The following is a 13,470-nucleotide window of genomic DNA, read 5'->3' on the forward strand; positions in this document are numbered from 1 at the left end:
CGGTCACGTTTGTGTGCCCGAATTTCGCAAGGCAACCTCCATGGGACATGGAAAAGACTCGAGAAGAGAGCTCGCTCACGGGAGAGAGAAGCCAAGGAGACCACGAGAGTGCTGAGAGTGGGACAGCGCTGAATAGGCGGGAGAAGCCTGCGCGTATAAACGGAGATATATATCCAATTGCAACGAAGGAACGTGCCAAAGATCGAGAACAATGGCAGAAATGCTAGTAACGTGCACTTCGGGACCAACGCATCACCGGAAGACAACCGCCAAACATCGAAAGAGTCGCGATGCTCCGCAACCTACGTGCAAAGCGGTCGCACACCGGGTAAGGGAGTGAGAGCCCCAAACATAGCTGGGCGAGGCGCTCACTCCGCTCTTTAATATCTCGTTAATACCGCCAAGGAAATGGCACAAGCACACACACACAAGCATCCTCGGAAGAGGACAGTTCGAGTGACAGGTCAAATCCAAGAGTTCCGAAGACTACCTCCAGGAACAATCGGGAACAAGACCGATTACAAGTCGTCGAGTCTGTTACTGGGCGAACACGAGATGCGCACAGGAAATCGATCAGCCCTCACAATGGCCCAAGGCCAGAGATCGGACTGCTACGATTTACCCCAACAATCATCGTGCCACTCTTCGCAGAGAGGTGATAGACGCCAACGAGCCCGCGCATAGCAATCGAGGTGTAAAAAGGGCGTTGAAGGCAGGAAGCCTGGACGAAAGAGGCTACGAGGTCACCTCGAAGCGGTCTAAGAATCGGGCGCACTTGGGGCGACTACCAGTGCCAACCCCTTATCCCGCGGTGCGTCCGACACACAGAAATTTCCAAGGCGGCCAAGGAGCCTCCCCGCATAGCAATCGGGGTGTGAGGTTACGGATGCAGCATTGATAGCAATCGAGGTGTGAGGCGAAGGATGCAGAAGTGAGAGCCGAGGGATGTAGCAGAGATAGCAATCGGGGTGTGTGATGCAGAAGAGATAGCAATCGAGGTGTGCGGTGGGAAGGGCCCAGCAGCCAGAATGCATGAAGCGACGGATGAAGCAGTGATGACAACCGGGCTGTGAGGAGAGGAGGGATGCAGCCAAGAAAGCAATCAGGGCTCGAGGCAAGGGATGCATCAAGGATAGCAATCATGTTGTGAGGCGAGATTCCAAAGGCTAAACGTGAGAGGCTGCAGGGTCGACTCAGAGAGGTCTATGCATGTGAGAGGCTGAAAGCAAGGTCGACTCGGAGCGGTCTATGCATCGGGCGCGCTTGGGGCGACTACCAGTGCCAACCCCTTATCCCGCGACGCGTCCGACAAAGAGAACGTTCCAAGGCGGCAGAGGAGGTTACCAGCCGAAGGATGCAGTAGCAATAACAGGTATAGTTCCGCGGCGGCCGAGAAGACTCACCGCATAGGAATCGGGATGCGAGGCGAGGGATGCGGCGGGAAGGCCCCGACGGCTAAACGGAAGAGGCTGCAGGGCCGCCTCGGAATGGTCCAAGCATCGGATGCGATTGGGACGACTACCAGTGCCAACCCCTTATCCCGCGATGCGTCCGATACACAGATAGTTCCAAGGCGGCCGAGGAGCCTCACCGCATATCAATCGGGGTGCGAGGCGAGGGATGGGGCGGGAAGGCCCCAACGGCTAGACGGAAGAGGCTTCAGGGCCACCTCGGAATGGTCCAAGCATCGGACGCGCTTGGGGCGACTGCCAGTGCCAACCCCTTATCCCGCGATGCGTCCGATACACAGATGGTTCCAAGGCGGCCGAGGAGCCTCACCGCATAGCAATCGGGGGTGCGAGGCGAGGGATGGGGCGGGAAGGCCCCAACGGCTAGACGGAAGAGGCTTCAGGGCCGCCTAGGAATGGTCCAAGCATCGGACACGCTTGGGGCGACTACCAGTGACAGCCCCCTATCCCGCGATGCGTCCGATACGAAGATGGTTCCAAGGCGGCCGAGGAGCCTCACCGCATAGCAATCGGGGTGCGAGGTGGGGGATGCGGCGAGATGGCCCCAACGGCTAGACGGAAGAGGCCACAGGGCCGCGTCGGAATAGTCCAAGCATCGGACGCGCTTGGGGCGACTACCAGTGACAACCCCTTATCCCGCGATGCGTCCGATACGAAGATAGTTCCAAGGCGGCCGAGGAGCCTCACCGCATAGCAATCGGGGTGCGAGGTGGGGGATGCGGCGAGATGGCCCCAACGGCTAGACGGAAGAGGCTGCAGGGCCGCCTCGGAATAGTCCAAGCATCGGACGCGCTTGGGGCCACTACCAGTGACAACCCCTTATCCCGCGATGCGTCCGATACGAAGATAGTTCCAAGGCGGCCGAAGAGCCTCACCGCATAGCAATCGGGGTGCGAGGTGGGGGATGCGGCGAGATGGCCCCAACGGCTAGACGGAAGAGGCCACAGGGCCGCCTCGGAATAGTCCAAGCATCGGACGCGCTTGGGGCGACTACCAGTGACAACCCCTTATCCCGCGATGCGTCCGATACGAAGATAGTTCCCAGGCGGCCGAGGAGCCTCACCGCATAGCAATCGGGGTGCGAGGCGAGGGATGCGGCGAGATGGCCCCAAAGGCTAGACGGAAGAGGCTGCAGGGCTGCCTCGGAATAGTCCAAGCATCGGACGCGCTTGGGGCGACTACCACTGCCAACCCCTTATCCCGCGATGCGTCCGATACACAGATAGTTCCGAGGCGGCCGAGGAGGTGGGGGATGCAGCGAGATGGCCCCAACGGCTAGACGGAAGAGGCTGCAGGGCCGCCTCGGAATAGTCCAAGCATCGGACGCGCTTGGGGCGACTACCAGTGACAACCCCTTATCCCGCGATGCGTCCGATACACAGATAGTTCCGAGGCGGCCAAGGAGCCTCACCGCATAGCAATCGTGGTGCGAGGTGGGGGATGCGGCGAGATGGCCCCAACGGCTAGACGGAAGAGGCTGCAGGGCCGCCTCGGAATGGTCCAAGCATCGGATGCGCTTGGGGCGACTACCACTGCCAACCCCTTATCCCGCGATGCGTCCGATACACAGATAGTTCCAAGGCGGCCGAGGAGCCTCACAGCATAGCAATCAGGGTGCGAGGCGAGGGATGCGGCGAGAAAGCCCCAACGGCTAGAGGGAAGAGGCTTCAGGTCCGCCTCGGAATGGTCCAAGCATCGGACGCGCTTGGGGCGACTACCAGTGACAACCCCTTATCCCGCGACGCGTCCGATACACAGATAGTTCCAAGGCAGCCGAGGAGCCTCACCGCATAGCAATCGGGGTGCGAGGCGAGGGATGCGGCGAGAAGGACCCAACGGCTACACGGAAGAGGCTTCGGGGCCGCCTCGGAATGGTCCAAGCATCGGACGCGCTTGGGGCGACTACCAGTGACAACCCCTTATCCCGCGACGCGTCCGATACACAGATAGTTCCAAGGCGGCCGAGGAGCCTCACCGCATAGCAATCGGGGTGCGAGGCGAGGGATGCGGCGAGAAGGACCCAACGGCTAGACGGAAGAGGCTTCGGGGCCGCCTCGGAATGGTCCAAGCATCGGACGCGCTTGGGGCGACTACCAGTGACAACCCCTTATCCCGCGACGCGTCCGATACACAGATAGTTCCAAGGCGGCCGAGGAGCCTCACCGCATAGCAATCGGGGTGCGAGGCGAGGGATGCGGCGAGAAGGACCCAACGGCTAGACGGAAGAGGCTTCGGGTCCGCCTCGGAATGGTCCAAGCATCGGACGCGCTTGGGGCGACTACCAGTGACAACCCCTTATCCCGCGACGCGTCCGATACACAGATAGTTCCAAGGCGGCCGAGGAGCCTCACCGCATAGCAATCGGGGTGCGAGGCGAGGGATGCGGCGAGAAGGACCCAACGGCTAGACGGAAGAGGCTTCGGGTCCGCCTCGGAATGGTCCAAGCATCGGACGCGCTTGGGGCGACTACCAGTGACAACCCCTTATCCCGCGACGCGTCCGATACACAGATAGTTCCAAGGCGGCCGAGGAGCCTCACCGCATAGCAATCGGGGTGCGAGGCGAGGGATGCGGCGAGAAGGACCCAACGGCTAGACGGAAGAGGCTTCGGGTCCGCCTCGGAATGGTCCAAGCATCGGACGCGCTTGGGGCGACTACCAGTGACAACCCCTTATCCCGCGACGCGTCCGATACACAGATAGTTCCGAGGCGGCCGAGGAGCCTCACCGCATAGCAATCGGGGTGCGAGGCGAAGGATGCGGCGAGAAGGACCCAACGGCTAGACGGAAGAGGCTTCGGGTCCGCCTCGGAATGGTCCAAGCATCGGACGCGCTTGGGGCGACTACCAGTGACAACCCCTTATCCCGCGACGCGTCCGATACACAGATAGTTCCAAGGCGGCCGAGGAGCCTCACCGCATAGCAATCGGGGTGCGAGGCGAGGGATGCGGCGAGAAGGACCCAACGGCTAGACGGAAGAGGCTTCAGGGCCGCCTCGGAATGGTCCAAGCATCGAACGCGCTTGGGGCGACTACCAGTGACAACCCCTTATCCCGCGACGCGTCCGATACACAGATAGTTCCGAGGCGGCCGAGGAGCCTCACCGCATAGCAATCGGGGTGCGAGGCGAGGGATGCGGCGAGAAGGACCCAACGGCTAGACGGAAGAGGCTTCAGGGCCGCCTCGGAATGGTCCAAGCATCGGACGCGCTTGGGGCGACTACCAGTGACAACCCCTTATCCCGCGACGCGTCCGATACACAGATAGTTCCGAGGCGGCCGAGGAGCCTCACCGCATAGCAATCGGGGTGCGAGGCGAGGGATGCGGCGAGAAGGACCCAACGGCTAGACGGAAGAGGCTTCAGGGCCGCCTCGGAATGGTCCAAGCATCGGACGCGCTTGGGGCGACTACCAATGACAACCCCTTATCCCGCGACGCGTCCGATACACAGATAGTTCCGAGGCGGCCGAGGAGCCTCACCGCATAGCAATCGGGGTGCGAGGCGAGGGATGCGGCGAGAAGGACCCAACGGCTAGACGGAAGAGGCTTCAGGGCCGCCTCGGAATGGTCCAAGCATCGGACGCGCTTGGGGCGACTACCAGTGACAACCCCTTATCCCGCGACGCGTCCGATACACAGATAGTTCCGAGGCGGCCGAGGAGCCTCACCGCATAGCAATCGGGGTGCGAGGCGAGGGATGCGGCGAGAAGGACCCAACGGCTAGACGGAAGAGGCTTCAGGGCCGCCTCGGAATGGTCCAAGCATCGGACGCGCTTGGGGCGACTACCGTTGCCAACCCCTTATCCCGCGATGCGTCTGATACACAGATAGTTCCGAGGCGGCCGAGGAGCCTCACCGCATAGCAATCGGGTTGCGAGGCAGATTATTGGGAAGGGAACCCCCTGGGATGCGGCTCAAGCAGTGCCCAAAGGGACTGGAATGCGGAATCACATCGAGAGACCCAAATGCTATACGAGGGCTCAAATCGAATTATCGATTTGGCCACGACATGGACGCATCGGAACGACTACCTTTGCCGAACCACTCGCAATTGCATCCATACCGAAACCAATAGACATTTCCGTTAGAGCCCTCGCATAGCATTCGGGAATCTCGCATGCCCCTCTAAATCGACCAATGCTGGCGCTCAATGAAAATCCGAGCGCTACCACCGTTCGAGCGCCAGCATTGGTCGAGTTAGAGGGGCACGGGGGAGAATGCTCCAGTCAACACCTCCCCTATATAAGTTATTTGTCCGATTCTCGCACAACCGTAGTCTGCCTCGTCGAATCAAACAACGGTCCCAGATTCCGACTTCCGTTCCGTAGAGACCCAAAAGCTAGATGGAGGCTCGCAAGAAAGAGAGTCGGCGCATAGCAATCGGGTTTCTCGAACGTTTAGGGACCGAGCTCACTTGCGGATAGGGCAAAATCCGCCAAGCAACCCAAAAGCTAGACGGGGGCTCGAATCGAATCGCCTAGGCGGCCACAACAACGACGTGTTGGATCGACTACCAGTGCCAAACCATTCAGCAAGACTAGTCTGTGTCGAGGCCGGATAGAGATTCTCAGAGAGCGCCCGCATAGCATTTAGGAGACCTGCCGCGTCCCTCACACTCGACAAATGGTGGTGCACGTTTATAAATCCGAGCGATCCCAACCCTTTCAAGCACCAACATCGGTCGAGATAGAGGGGCACGGAGGGGGCTGCGTGAGACAACACAGTCCCCTATATAAGTTATTTGTCCGATTCTCACACATCCGAAGAATGGTCATCAAATCGGACAACAGCCCAAACTTCCGACTTCCGTCCCAGAAAGCCCAAGAGCTATCTAAAACGTTCATGGCCGGAACTCGATCGCGGCTATACCAGTCCGCCAAGCAACCCAAAAGCTAGACTGGAGCTCTAGTCGAATCACCTCTGTGGCCATTGCAAGGACGTGTTGGAGCGACTACCATTGCCGAACCATTCCGCAGGTCGAGTCCATACCAAGGCCGCATAGAGATTCACGATGAGCTCCTGCATAGCAATCAGGAGACTTGCCGTGTCCATCACAATCGATAAATCCTGGTGCAAGATTTTTGCATCCGAGCGCTCCAACCAGTCGAGCACCAGCATCAATCGACATAAACGGGCACGGGGGGAGGATGCTCGAGAACACTACCTCCCCTATATAAGTTATTTGTCCGATTCTCAAGCAGCCGAAGTCTGGTCATCGAATCGGGTCAAAGACCACAACTTCCGACTTTACCCACAATGCAAGTCATCGAATCGAACATCGGCCCCCGAGTCGGACTCCATGCGTATGTCAGGTCATCGGACCCAAATTCCGCCTTCCTGCGCATGGCGGGCCATCAATATCAACTCGGTCATCGGACCCAAACTCCGCCTTTTTGCGTATGGCACGCCTTCAAATCGGTCATCGGACCCAAATTCCGCCTTCCTGTGCATGGCGGGCCATCAACATCAACTCGGTCATCGGACCCAAATTCCGCCTTTCTGCGCATGGCACGCCATCAACTCGGTCATCGGACCCAAATTCCGCCTTCCTGCGCATGGCAGGTCATCGGACACAAATTCAGACCTCGCCAATATGCCTACGTATCGAATCGGTCATCGGACCCAACTTCCGACTTCATCCATACTGTAGGGTCTTTGAGGTTGGCGCGGTGCGCTCAACCCAGGGAGTCGACCCATCGAAGCATACACCTCCCCTATATAAGCTATTTGTCCGATTCCCACACCTGTGTAGTTTGCACCTCTGACCAGGACATCGACCCCAACTTCCGAACTCGACTGCAACGACGGCACCAGCGCCTTGGTGCGCACCTTGCGACGCACAGTCCCAACATTCGCCTTCCTGCACATGGCAGGTCATCGGACCCAAATTCCGACCTCGCGAGTATGCCTACATATCGAATCGGTCATCGGACCCAACTTCCGACTTCATCCATACCGTAGGGTCTTTGAGGTTGGCGCGGTGCGCTCAACCCGGGGAGTCGACCCAACGAAGCATACACCTCCCCTATATAAGCTATTTGTCCGATTCCCACACCTGTGTAGTTTGCACCTCCGATCAAGACATCGACCCCAACTTCCGAACTCGCCTCCAACGACCGAACCAGCGCCTTGGTGCGCACCTTGCAACGCACAGTGCCAACATTCGCCTTCCTGCACGTGGCAGGTCATCGGACCCAAATTCCGACCTCGCGAGTATGCCTACATATCGAATCGGTCATCGGACCCAACTTCCGACTTCATCCATACCGTAGGGTCTTTGAGGTTGGCGCGGTGCGCTCAACCCGGGGAGTCGACCCAACGAAGCATACACCTCCCCTATATAAGCTATTTGTCCGATTCCCACACCTGTGTAGCTTGCACCTCCGATCAGGACATCGACCCCAACTTCCGAACTCGACTAAAAAGACCGCACCAGCGCCTTGGTGTGCACCTTGCAACGCACAGTGTCAACATTCGCCTTCCTGCACATGGCAGGTCATCGGACCCAAATTCCGACCTCATGAGCATACCTACTAATCGAATCGGTCATCGGACCCAACTTCCGACTTCATCCATACCGTAGGGTCTTTGAGGTTGGCGCGGTGCGCTCAACCTGGGGAGTCGACCCATCGAAGCATACACCTCCCCTATATAAGCTATTTGTCCGATTCCGACACCTGTGTAGTTTGCACCTCCGCTCAGGACATCGACCCCAACTTCCGAACTCGCCTGCAACGACCGAACCAGCGCCTTGGTGCGCACCAAAAGTGCGCACTTTTGGAGGGCACTTTTCTGCGCTCCAAAGGTGCGCACTTTTGGAGGGCACTTTTTGGAGGGCACTTTTCTGCGCTCCAAAGGTGCGCACTTTTGGAGGGCACTTTTTGGAGGGCACTTTTCTGCGCTCCAAAGGTGCGCACTTTTGGAGGGCACTTTTTGGAGGGCACTTTTCTGCGCTCCAAAGGTGCGCACTTTTGGAGGGCACTTTTTGGAGGGCACTTTTCTGCGCTCCAAAGGTGCGCACTTTTGGAGGGCACTTTTTGGAGGGCACTTTTCTGCGCTCCAAAGGTGCGCACTTTTGGAGGGCACTTTTTGGAGGGCACTTTTCTGCGCTCCAAAGGTGCGCACTTTTGGAGGGCACTTTTTGGAGGGCACTTTTCTGCGCTCCAAAGGTGCGCACTTTTGGAGGGCACTTTTTGGAGGGCACTTTTCTGCGCTCCAAAGGTGCGCACTTTTGGAGGGCACTTTTTGGAGGGCACTTTTCTGCGCTCCAAAGGTGCGCACTTTTGGAGGGCACTTTTGTGCACTCCAAAGGTGCGCACTTTTGGAGGGCACTTTTCCTGTGCTCCAAAGGTGCACACCTAGGTGAGCACCTTCGACCACACCTTGTAGCACACCAAACTCTGACTTTCGACTTCATCCGCAATGCAGGGTCTTTGAGGTTGGCGCAATGCGCACAACCAGGGGAGTCGACCCATCAAACCCAACACCTCCCCTATATAAGCTATTTGTCTGATTCTCATACATGCGTAGCCTGCAGGAGCAATTAGGACATCGACCCCAACTTTCGGCTTCTAAACGAAAACAAGGTCTTTGAGGTTGGTGTAATGCGAACAACTAGGGGAGTCAACCCATCAAACCCAACACCTCCCCTATATAAGCTATTTGTCTGATTCTCATACATGTGTAGTCTACAGGAGCAATTAGGACATCGACCCCAACTTTTGACTTCTTAACGAAAACAAGGTCTTTGAGGTTGACGTAATGCGCACAACCAGGGGAGTCGACCCATCAAACCCAACACCTCCCCTATATAAGCTATTTGTCCGATTCTCATACATGTGTAGCCTGCAGGAGCCATTAGGACATTGACCCCAACTTTTGACTTCTTAACGAAAACAAGGTCTTTGAGGTTGGCGTAATGCGCACAACCAAGGGAGTTGACCCATCAAACCCAACACCTCCCCTATATAAGCTATTTGTCTGATTCTCATACATGTGTAGCCTGCAACAACGATTAGGACATCCACCCCAACTTCTGAATTCGTCTGCGTTGACCGCACCAAAGGTGCACGCCTTGGTGCTCACCAAAATCCGACTTCCGACTTCTTCTGCTATGCGGGGTCTTTGAGGTTGGCGCAGTGCGCACAACCAGGGGAGTCAACCCACCGAATGCAACACCTCCCCTATATAAGCTATTTGTCTGATTCTCATACATGCGTAGACTGCAGCAATGATTAGGACATCCACCCCAACTTTTGACTTCTTAAACAAGACAGGGTCTTTGAAGTTGGTGCAGTGCACACAACCAGGGGAGTCGACCCATCAAACGCAACACCTCCCCTATATAAAGCTATTTGTCCGATTCTCATACGTGTAGTCTGCAGCAGCGATTAGGACATCGACCCCAACTTCCGAATTCGTTTGCATTGACCGCACCAAAGGTGCACGCCTTGGTGTGCACCCTGGAGTGCACTTTGGTGCTCACCTCGGTGCACACTTTGGTGTGCACCTCGGTGTGCACCAAAGGTGCGCACCTTGGAGCGCACCAAAGGTGTACACTTTGGAGCGCACCACATAGGGTCTTTGAGAGGTTGGCGCAGTGCGCACACCAAGGTGGGTGTTGAGGTGCGTGCCGAGGTGGGTGGGTGCTAGGGTGCGCTCCATGGTGGGTGCCAGGGTGGGTGCGTGCTAGGGTGGATTCCAAAGAGGGTCATAGGGTGGGTGCCAAGGTGGGTTGGTGATATAGTGGGTTCAAAGGTGGGTACTAGGGTGGGTTCCAAGGTGGGTCACAAGTTGGGTGCCAGGATGCGTGGGTGTTAGGTTGGGTGCCAAGGTGGGCTCCTGCGTGGGTGGGTGCTAGGGTGGGTTTCAAGGTGGACGCGAGGGCGGGTGCCAAGGTGGGTAACAAGTTGGGTGTTAGGATGGGTGAGTGCTAGAGTGGGTGCCAAGGTGGGTGGGTGCTAAGGTGGATGCCAAGGTGGTTCACAGGGTGGGTGGGTTCTAGGGTGAGTTCCAAGGTGGGTCACAGGTTCAGTGCTAGGGTGGGTGTCAAGGCGGGTGTCGAGGTGCCTGGGTGCTAGGGTGTGGATGCCAATGTGGGTCATAGGGTGGGTACTAGGGTGGGCTGCAATGTGGGTGCCAAGGTGGGTAACATGCTCGGTGGGTTCTAAATTGGGTGCCAGGGTGGGTGTGCACCCACCTTGCCCGAGGTGGGTGCCAAGGTGCCAGTGTGGGTGGGTGCTAAGGTGGATGCCAAGGTGGGTGAGAAGGTGGGTGATAGGTTGAGTGGTAGGATGGGTGGGTGCCAAGATGGGTCACAGGGTGGGTGCAAGGGTGGGTAGGTGCTAGGGTTGGTGTCAGGGTGGGTGGGTGCTAGGTTGGGTTCCAAGGTGGGTGCGAGGGTGAGTGTCAAGGTGGGTCACAGGTTAGGTGCTAGGATGGGTGAGTGCTAGGGTGCAAAGGTGCCAGGGTGGGTGCTAGGATGGGTCGATGCTAGGGTGAGTGGCAAGGTGGGTCCACAAGTGTCAAGGTGGGTGCCGAGGTGGGTGCCAAGTCGGCGACTGCTATGGTGGATGCCAAGGTGGGTCACGGGGTGGGTGCCAAGTTGCTAGGTTGGGTTCCAAGGTGGGTGCCAACGTGGGTGCTAGGGTGCGTGGGTTAAAGGGTGTGTCACAACGTGGGTGCCAGGATGGGTGCGCACCCACACTGGCCAAGACGGGTGCGGGTGCAAGGTTGGGTTCCAAGCCCGGTCACAGGCTGGGTGCTAGGATGGGTGGGTGCCAAGGTGGGCACCAGGGTGGGTGCACCCACCCTGGCCAAGGTGGGTCACGGGGTGGGTCCTAGGGTGGGTAACGGGGTGGGTACTAAGGTGCGTGCCAAGGTGGGTCATAGGGTGGGTGCCAAGGTGGGCACCAGGGTGGGTGTGCACCAACCCTAGCCAGGGTAGGTCACGGGGTGGTTGTCGGGGTGGGCGTCAAGGAGCCAAGGTGGGTGGCAAGTAGCCAAGTTGCGTGCCAAGGTGGGTGTCGGGGTGGGTGCCAAGGATCCAAGGTGGGTGCCAAGGAACCAAGGTGGGTGTCTGGGTGGGTGCCGAGGTGGGAGCCAGGGTGGGTCCCAAGGTGAGTGCAAAGGTGGGTGCCAGGGTCAAGGTGAGTGCCAATGTGGGTTCCAAGGTGCCAGGGTCAGGGTGAGTGCCAATGTGGGTTCAAAGGTGCTAAGTTGGGTGCGAGGTTGGGTGCGAGGGTGGGTGGGTGCCAAGGTGTGCTAGGTGGAAGCCCGGGTGGGTCGGCATCCCATGGGTGTCGAGTTGGGTGCCTGATGGGTGCTTCTTGTCAAGTTTTAGTCGTCGGGACTCATTTCGAGCCTTAGAGGTCGTTTCTTGTCCGGTTGCCCTGTCTTCGACCTGGGAACCCAATTTTGGTCCTCGGGTCCCATTTTTTTTTGTCTCGCATCCCACTTTTGGCCTGTGGCCTTTTCGGGGTCGATTCTCGTTTTGGGCATCAGAGCATGTTTCTTCTCCTAAAACCCAATATTTGTTTATTAAGTCTCGGAACACATTTTTGTTCTCGTGGACCCATCATGGGTCTTGGAACGCATTTGTGGTCCTTGGGTCCCATTTTGCATCCCGAAACTTGTGTTTTGGTGCTTGATCCCTATTTTGGGTGCCCACCTTGCACCAAGTGCGCACCCGGGGCAAACCGAGCGCCTTGGTGCACCGGGGCAAGATCGAGCGTGCACCCGAGGCGCCCCGAACATGCACCAAGGTGCACTCGGCCCACATGTGAGCGCAGGTCGTTGCGCCCGAGGTGGTGTGTGGGCACCGCGTTGCAGACGGGACACTGCACGCACACGACGCCCCCTCCAGGTGCACGCACGTAGGCCGGGCCGGGTGCACACCCGACGCCCTAGCAAGGTGCGCGCACCCGGGCAGGGCTCACACTTGGCGAACGGGGCGCACTTCGCGAGGGAGGGTGTGCACCTCGACGGGGGTGGGTGGCCGGGGTGGATTCGCACGTGGGTCGCGGTTTGCTAAGTACACACTGCGACAAGCTCATAACGGGTGCGATCATACCAGCATTAGTGCACCGGATCCCATCAGAACTCCGCAGTTAAGCGCGCTTGGGCCGGAGTAGTACTGGGATGGGTGACCTCCCGGGAAGTCCCGGTGTTGCACCCTTTTTTAGTTTTTCGCCGGGCGTCGCAATGCTATTTGAATAAACCTTTTGCCCGTTTGCGTTCTCGTCGGGGCCGGGCCGGGCCGGGGTGCGCTGCCCGCACTACCGCGCGCAGCGGGGGCGACACCGAGCGCGCACCCGAGGCACCCCGAGCACACAGGCCACGGTGCAACCCGGGCGTTGTGCGCGCACCCCGGTGCGCCCGAGGTGCTGCGCGCGCACCCAGGTGAAATCGGTGTGCACCTCGGCCAGTGCGCGCTCGGTCGAGTCGCGCACGTTGGCCAAGGTGCACGGTGATGTTTCTTACTCTAAGGTTCCGCACCAGACGCCCGGGACAGGTGAGCGAAGCTGGGCGGGGCCGGGTGCGCGGCCGGGGCAGGTGCACGCAGCTGGAGAGAGCTTTGGAGCACACTTCGGAGCGCACCAATGATGCGCTCCATTCAAAAGTTTCCTGAAAAGGCAAAAAAAGTTGAGATTATAGAATTTCCCACTTGAGAGATTGTAAAAAAAAAAAATTTAAAATGAAGGAAACGCGGGTGCCAAGGTGTGCGCAGCCCAGCCAAGGTGTGCGCACCAAGGCGCCCACCCTGGCGAAGGTGCACGCAAGGTGCGCACCCGAGGCAAACCGGACAATTAACCCAACTTTCGACTTCGCGCGCACCTTGGAGCGCACTTCGGAGCGCTCCTTGGTGCGCACCAATCTTGGGCACCTCGGAGTGCACCATGGCGCCCACCAAGGTGCGCACCCGGGGCAAACCGAGCTCCGACTTCGTGCGCACCTTGGAGCGCACGAAAGGTGCGCACCATGGCGCCCACCAAGGTGCGCAG

General features: G+C 58.5%; 1 non-coding gene across 1 annotated transcript; it reads left to right on the plus strand.

Moving 5' to 3' along the window:
- Positions 1-12,525: 12,525 nt before the first annotated feature.
- LOC131873116 (5S ribosomal RNA) lies at positions 12,526-12,644 on the plus strand. The gene has a single exon (XR_009371152.1). It is a non-coding gene; the product is annotated as a 5S ribosomal RNA (ribosomal RNA).
- The last annotated feature ends 826 nt before the right edge of the window (positions 12,645-13,470 follow it).

This window comes from Cryptomeria japonica, unplaced genomic scaffold (assembly GCF_030272615.1).
Source record: "Cryptomeria japonica unplaced genomic scaffold, Sugi_1.0 HiC_scaffold_1061, whole genome shotgun sequence".
Lineage (NCBI taxonomy): Eukaryota > Viridiplantae > Streptophyta > Pinopsida > Cupressales > Cupressaceae > Cryptomeria > Cryptomeria japonica.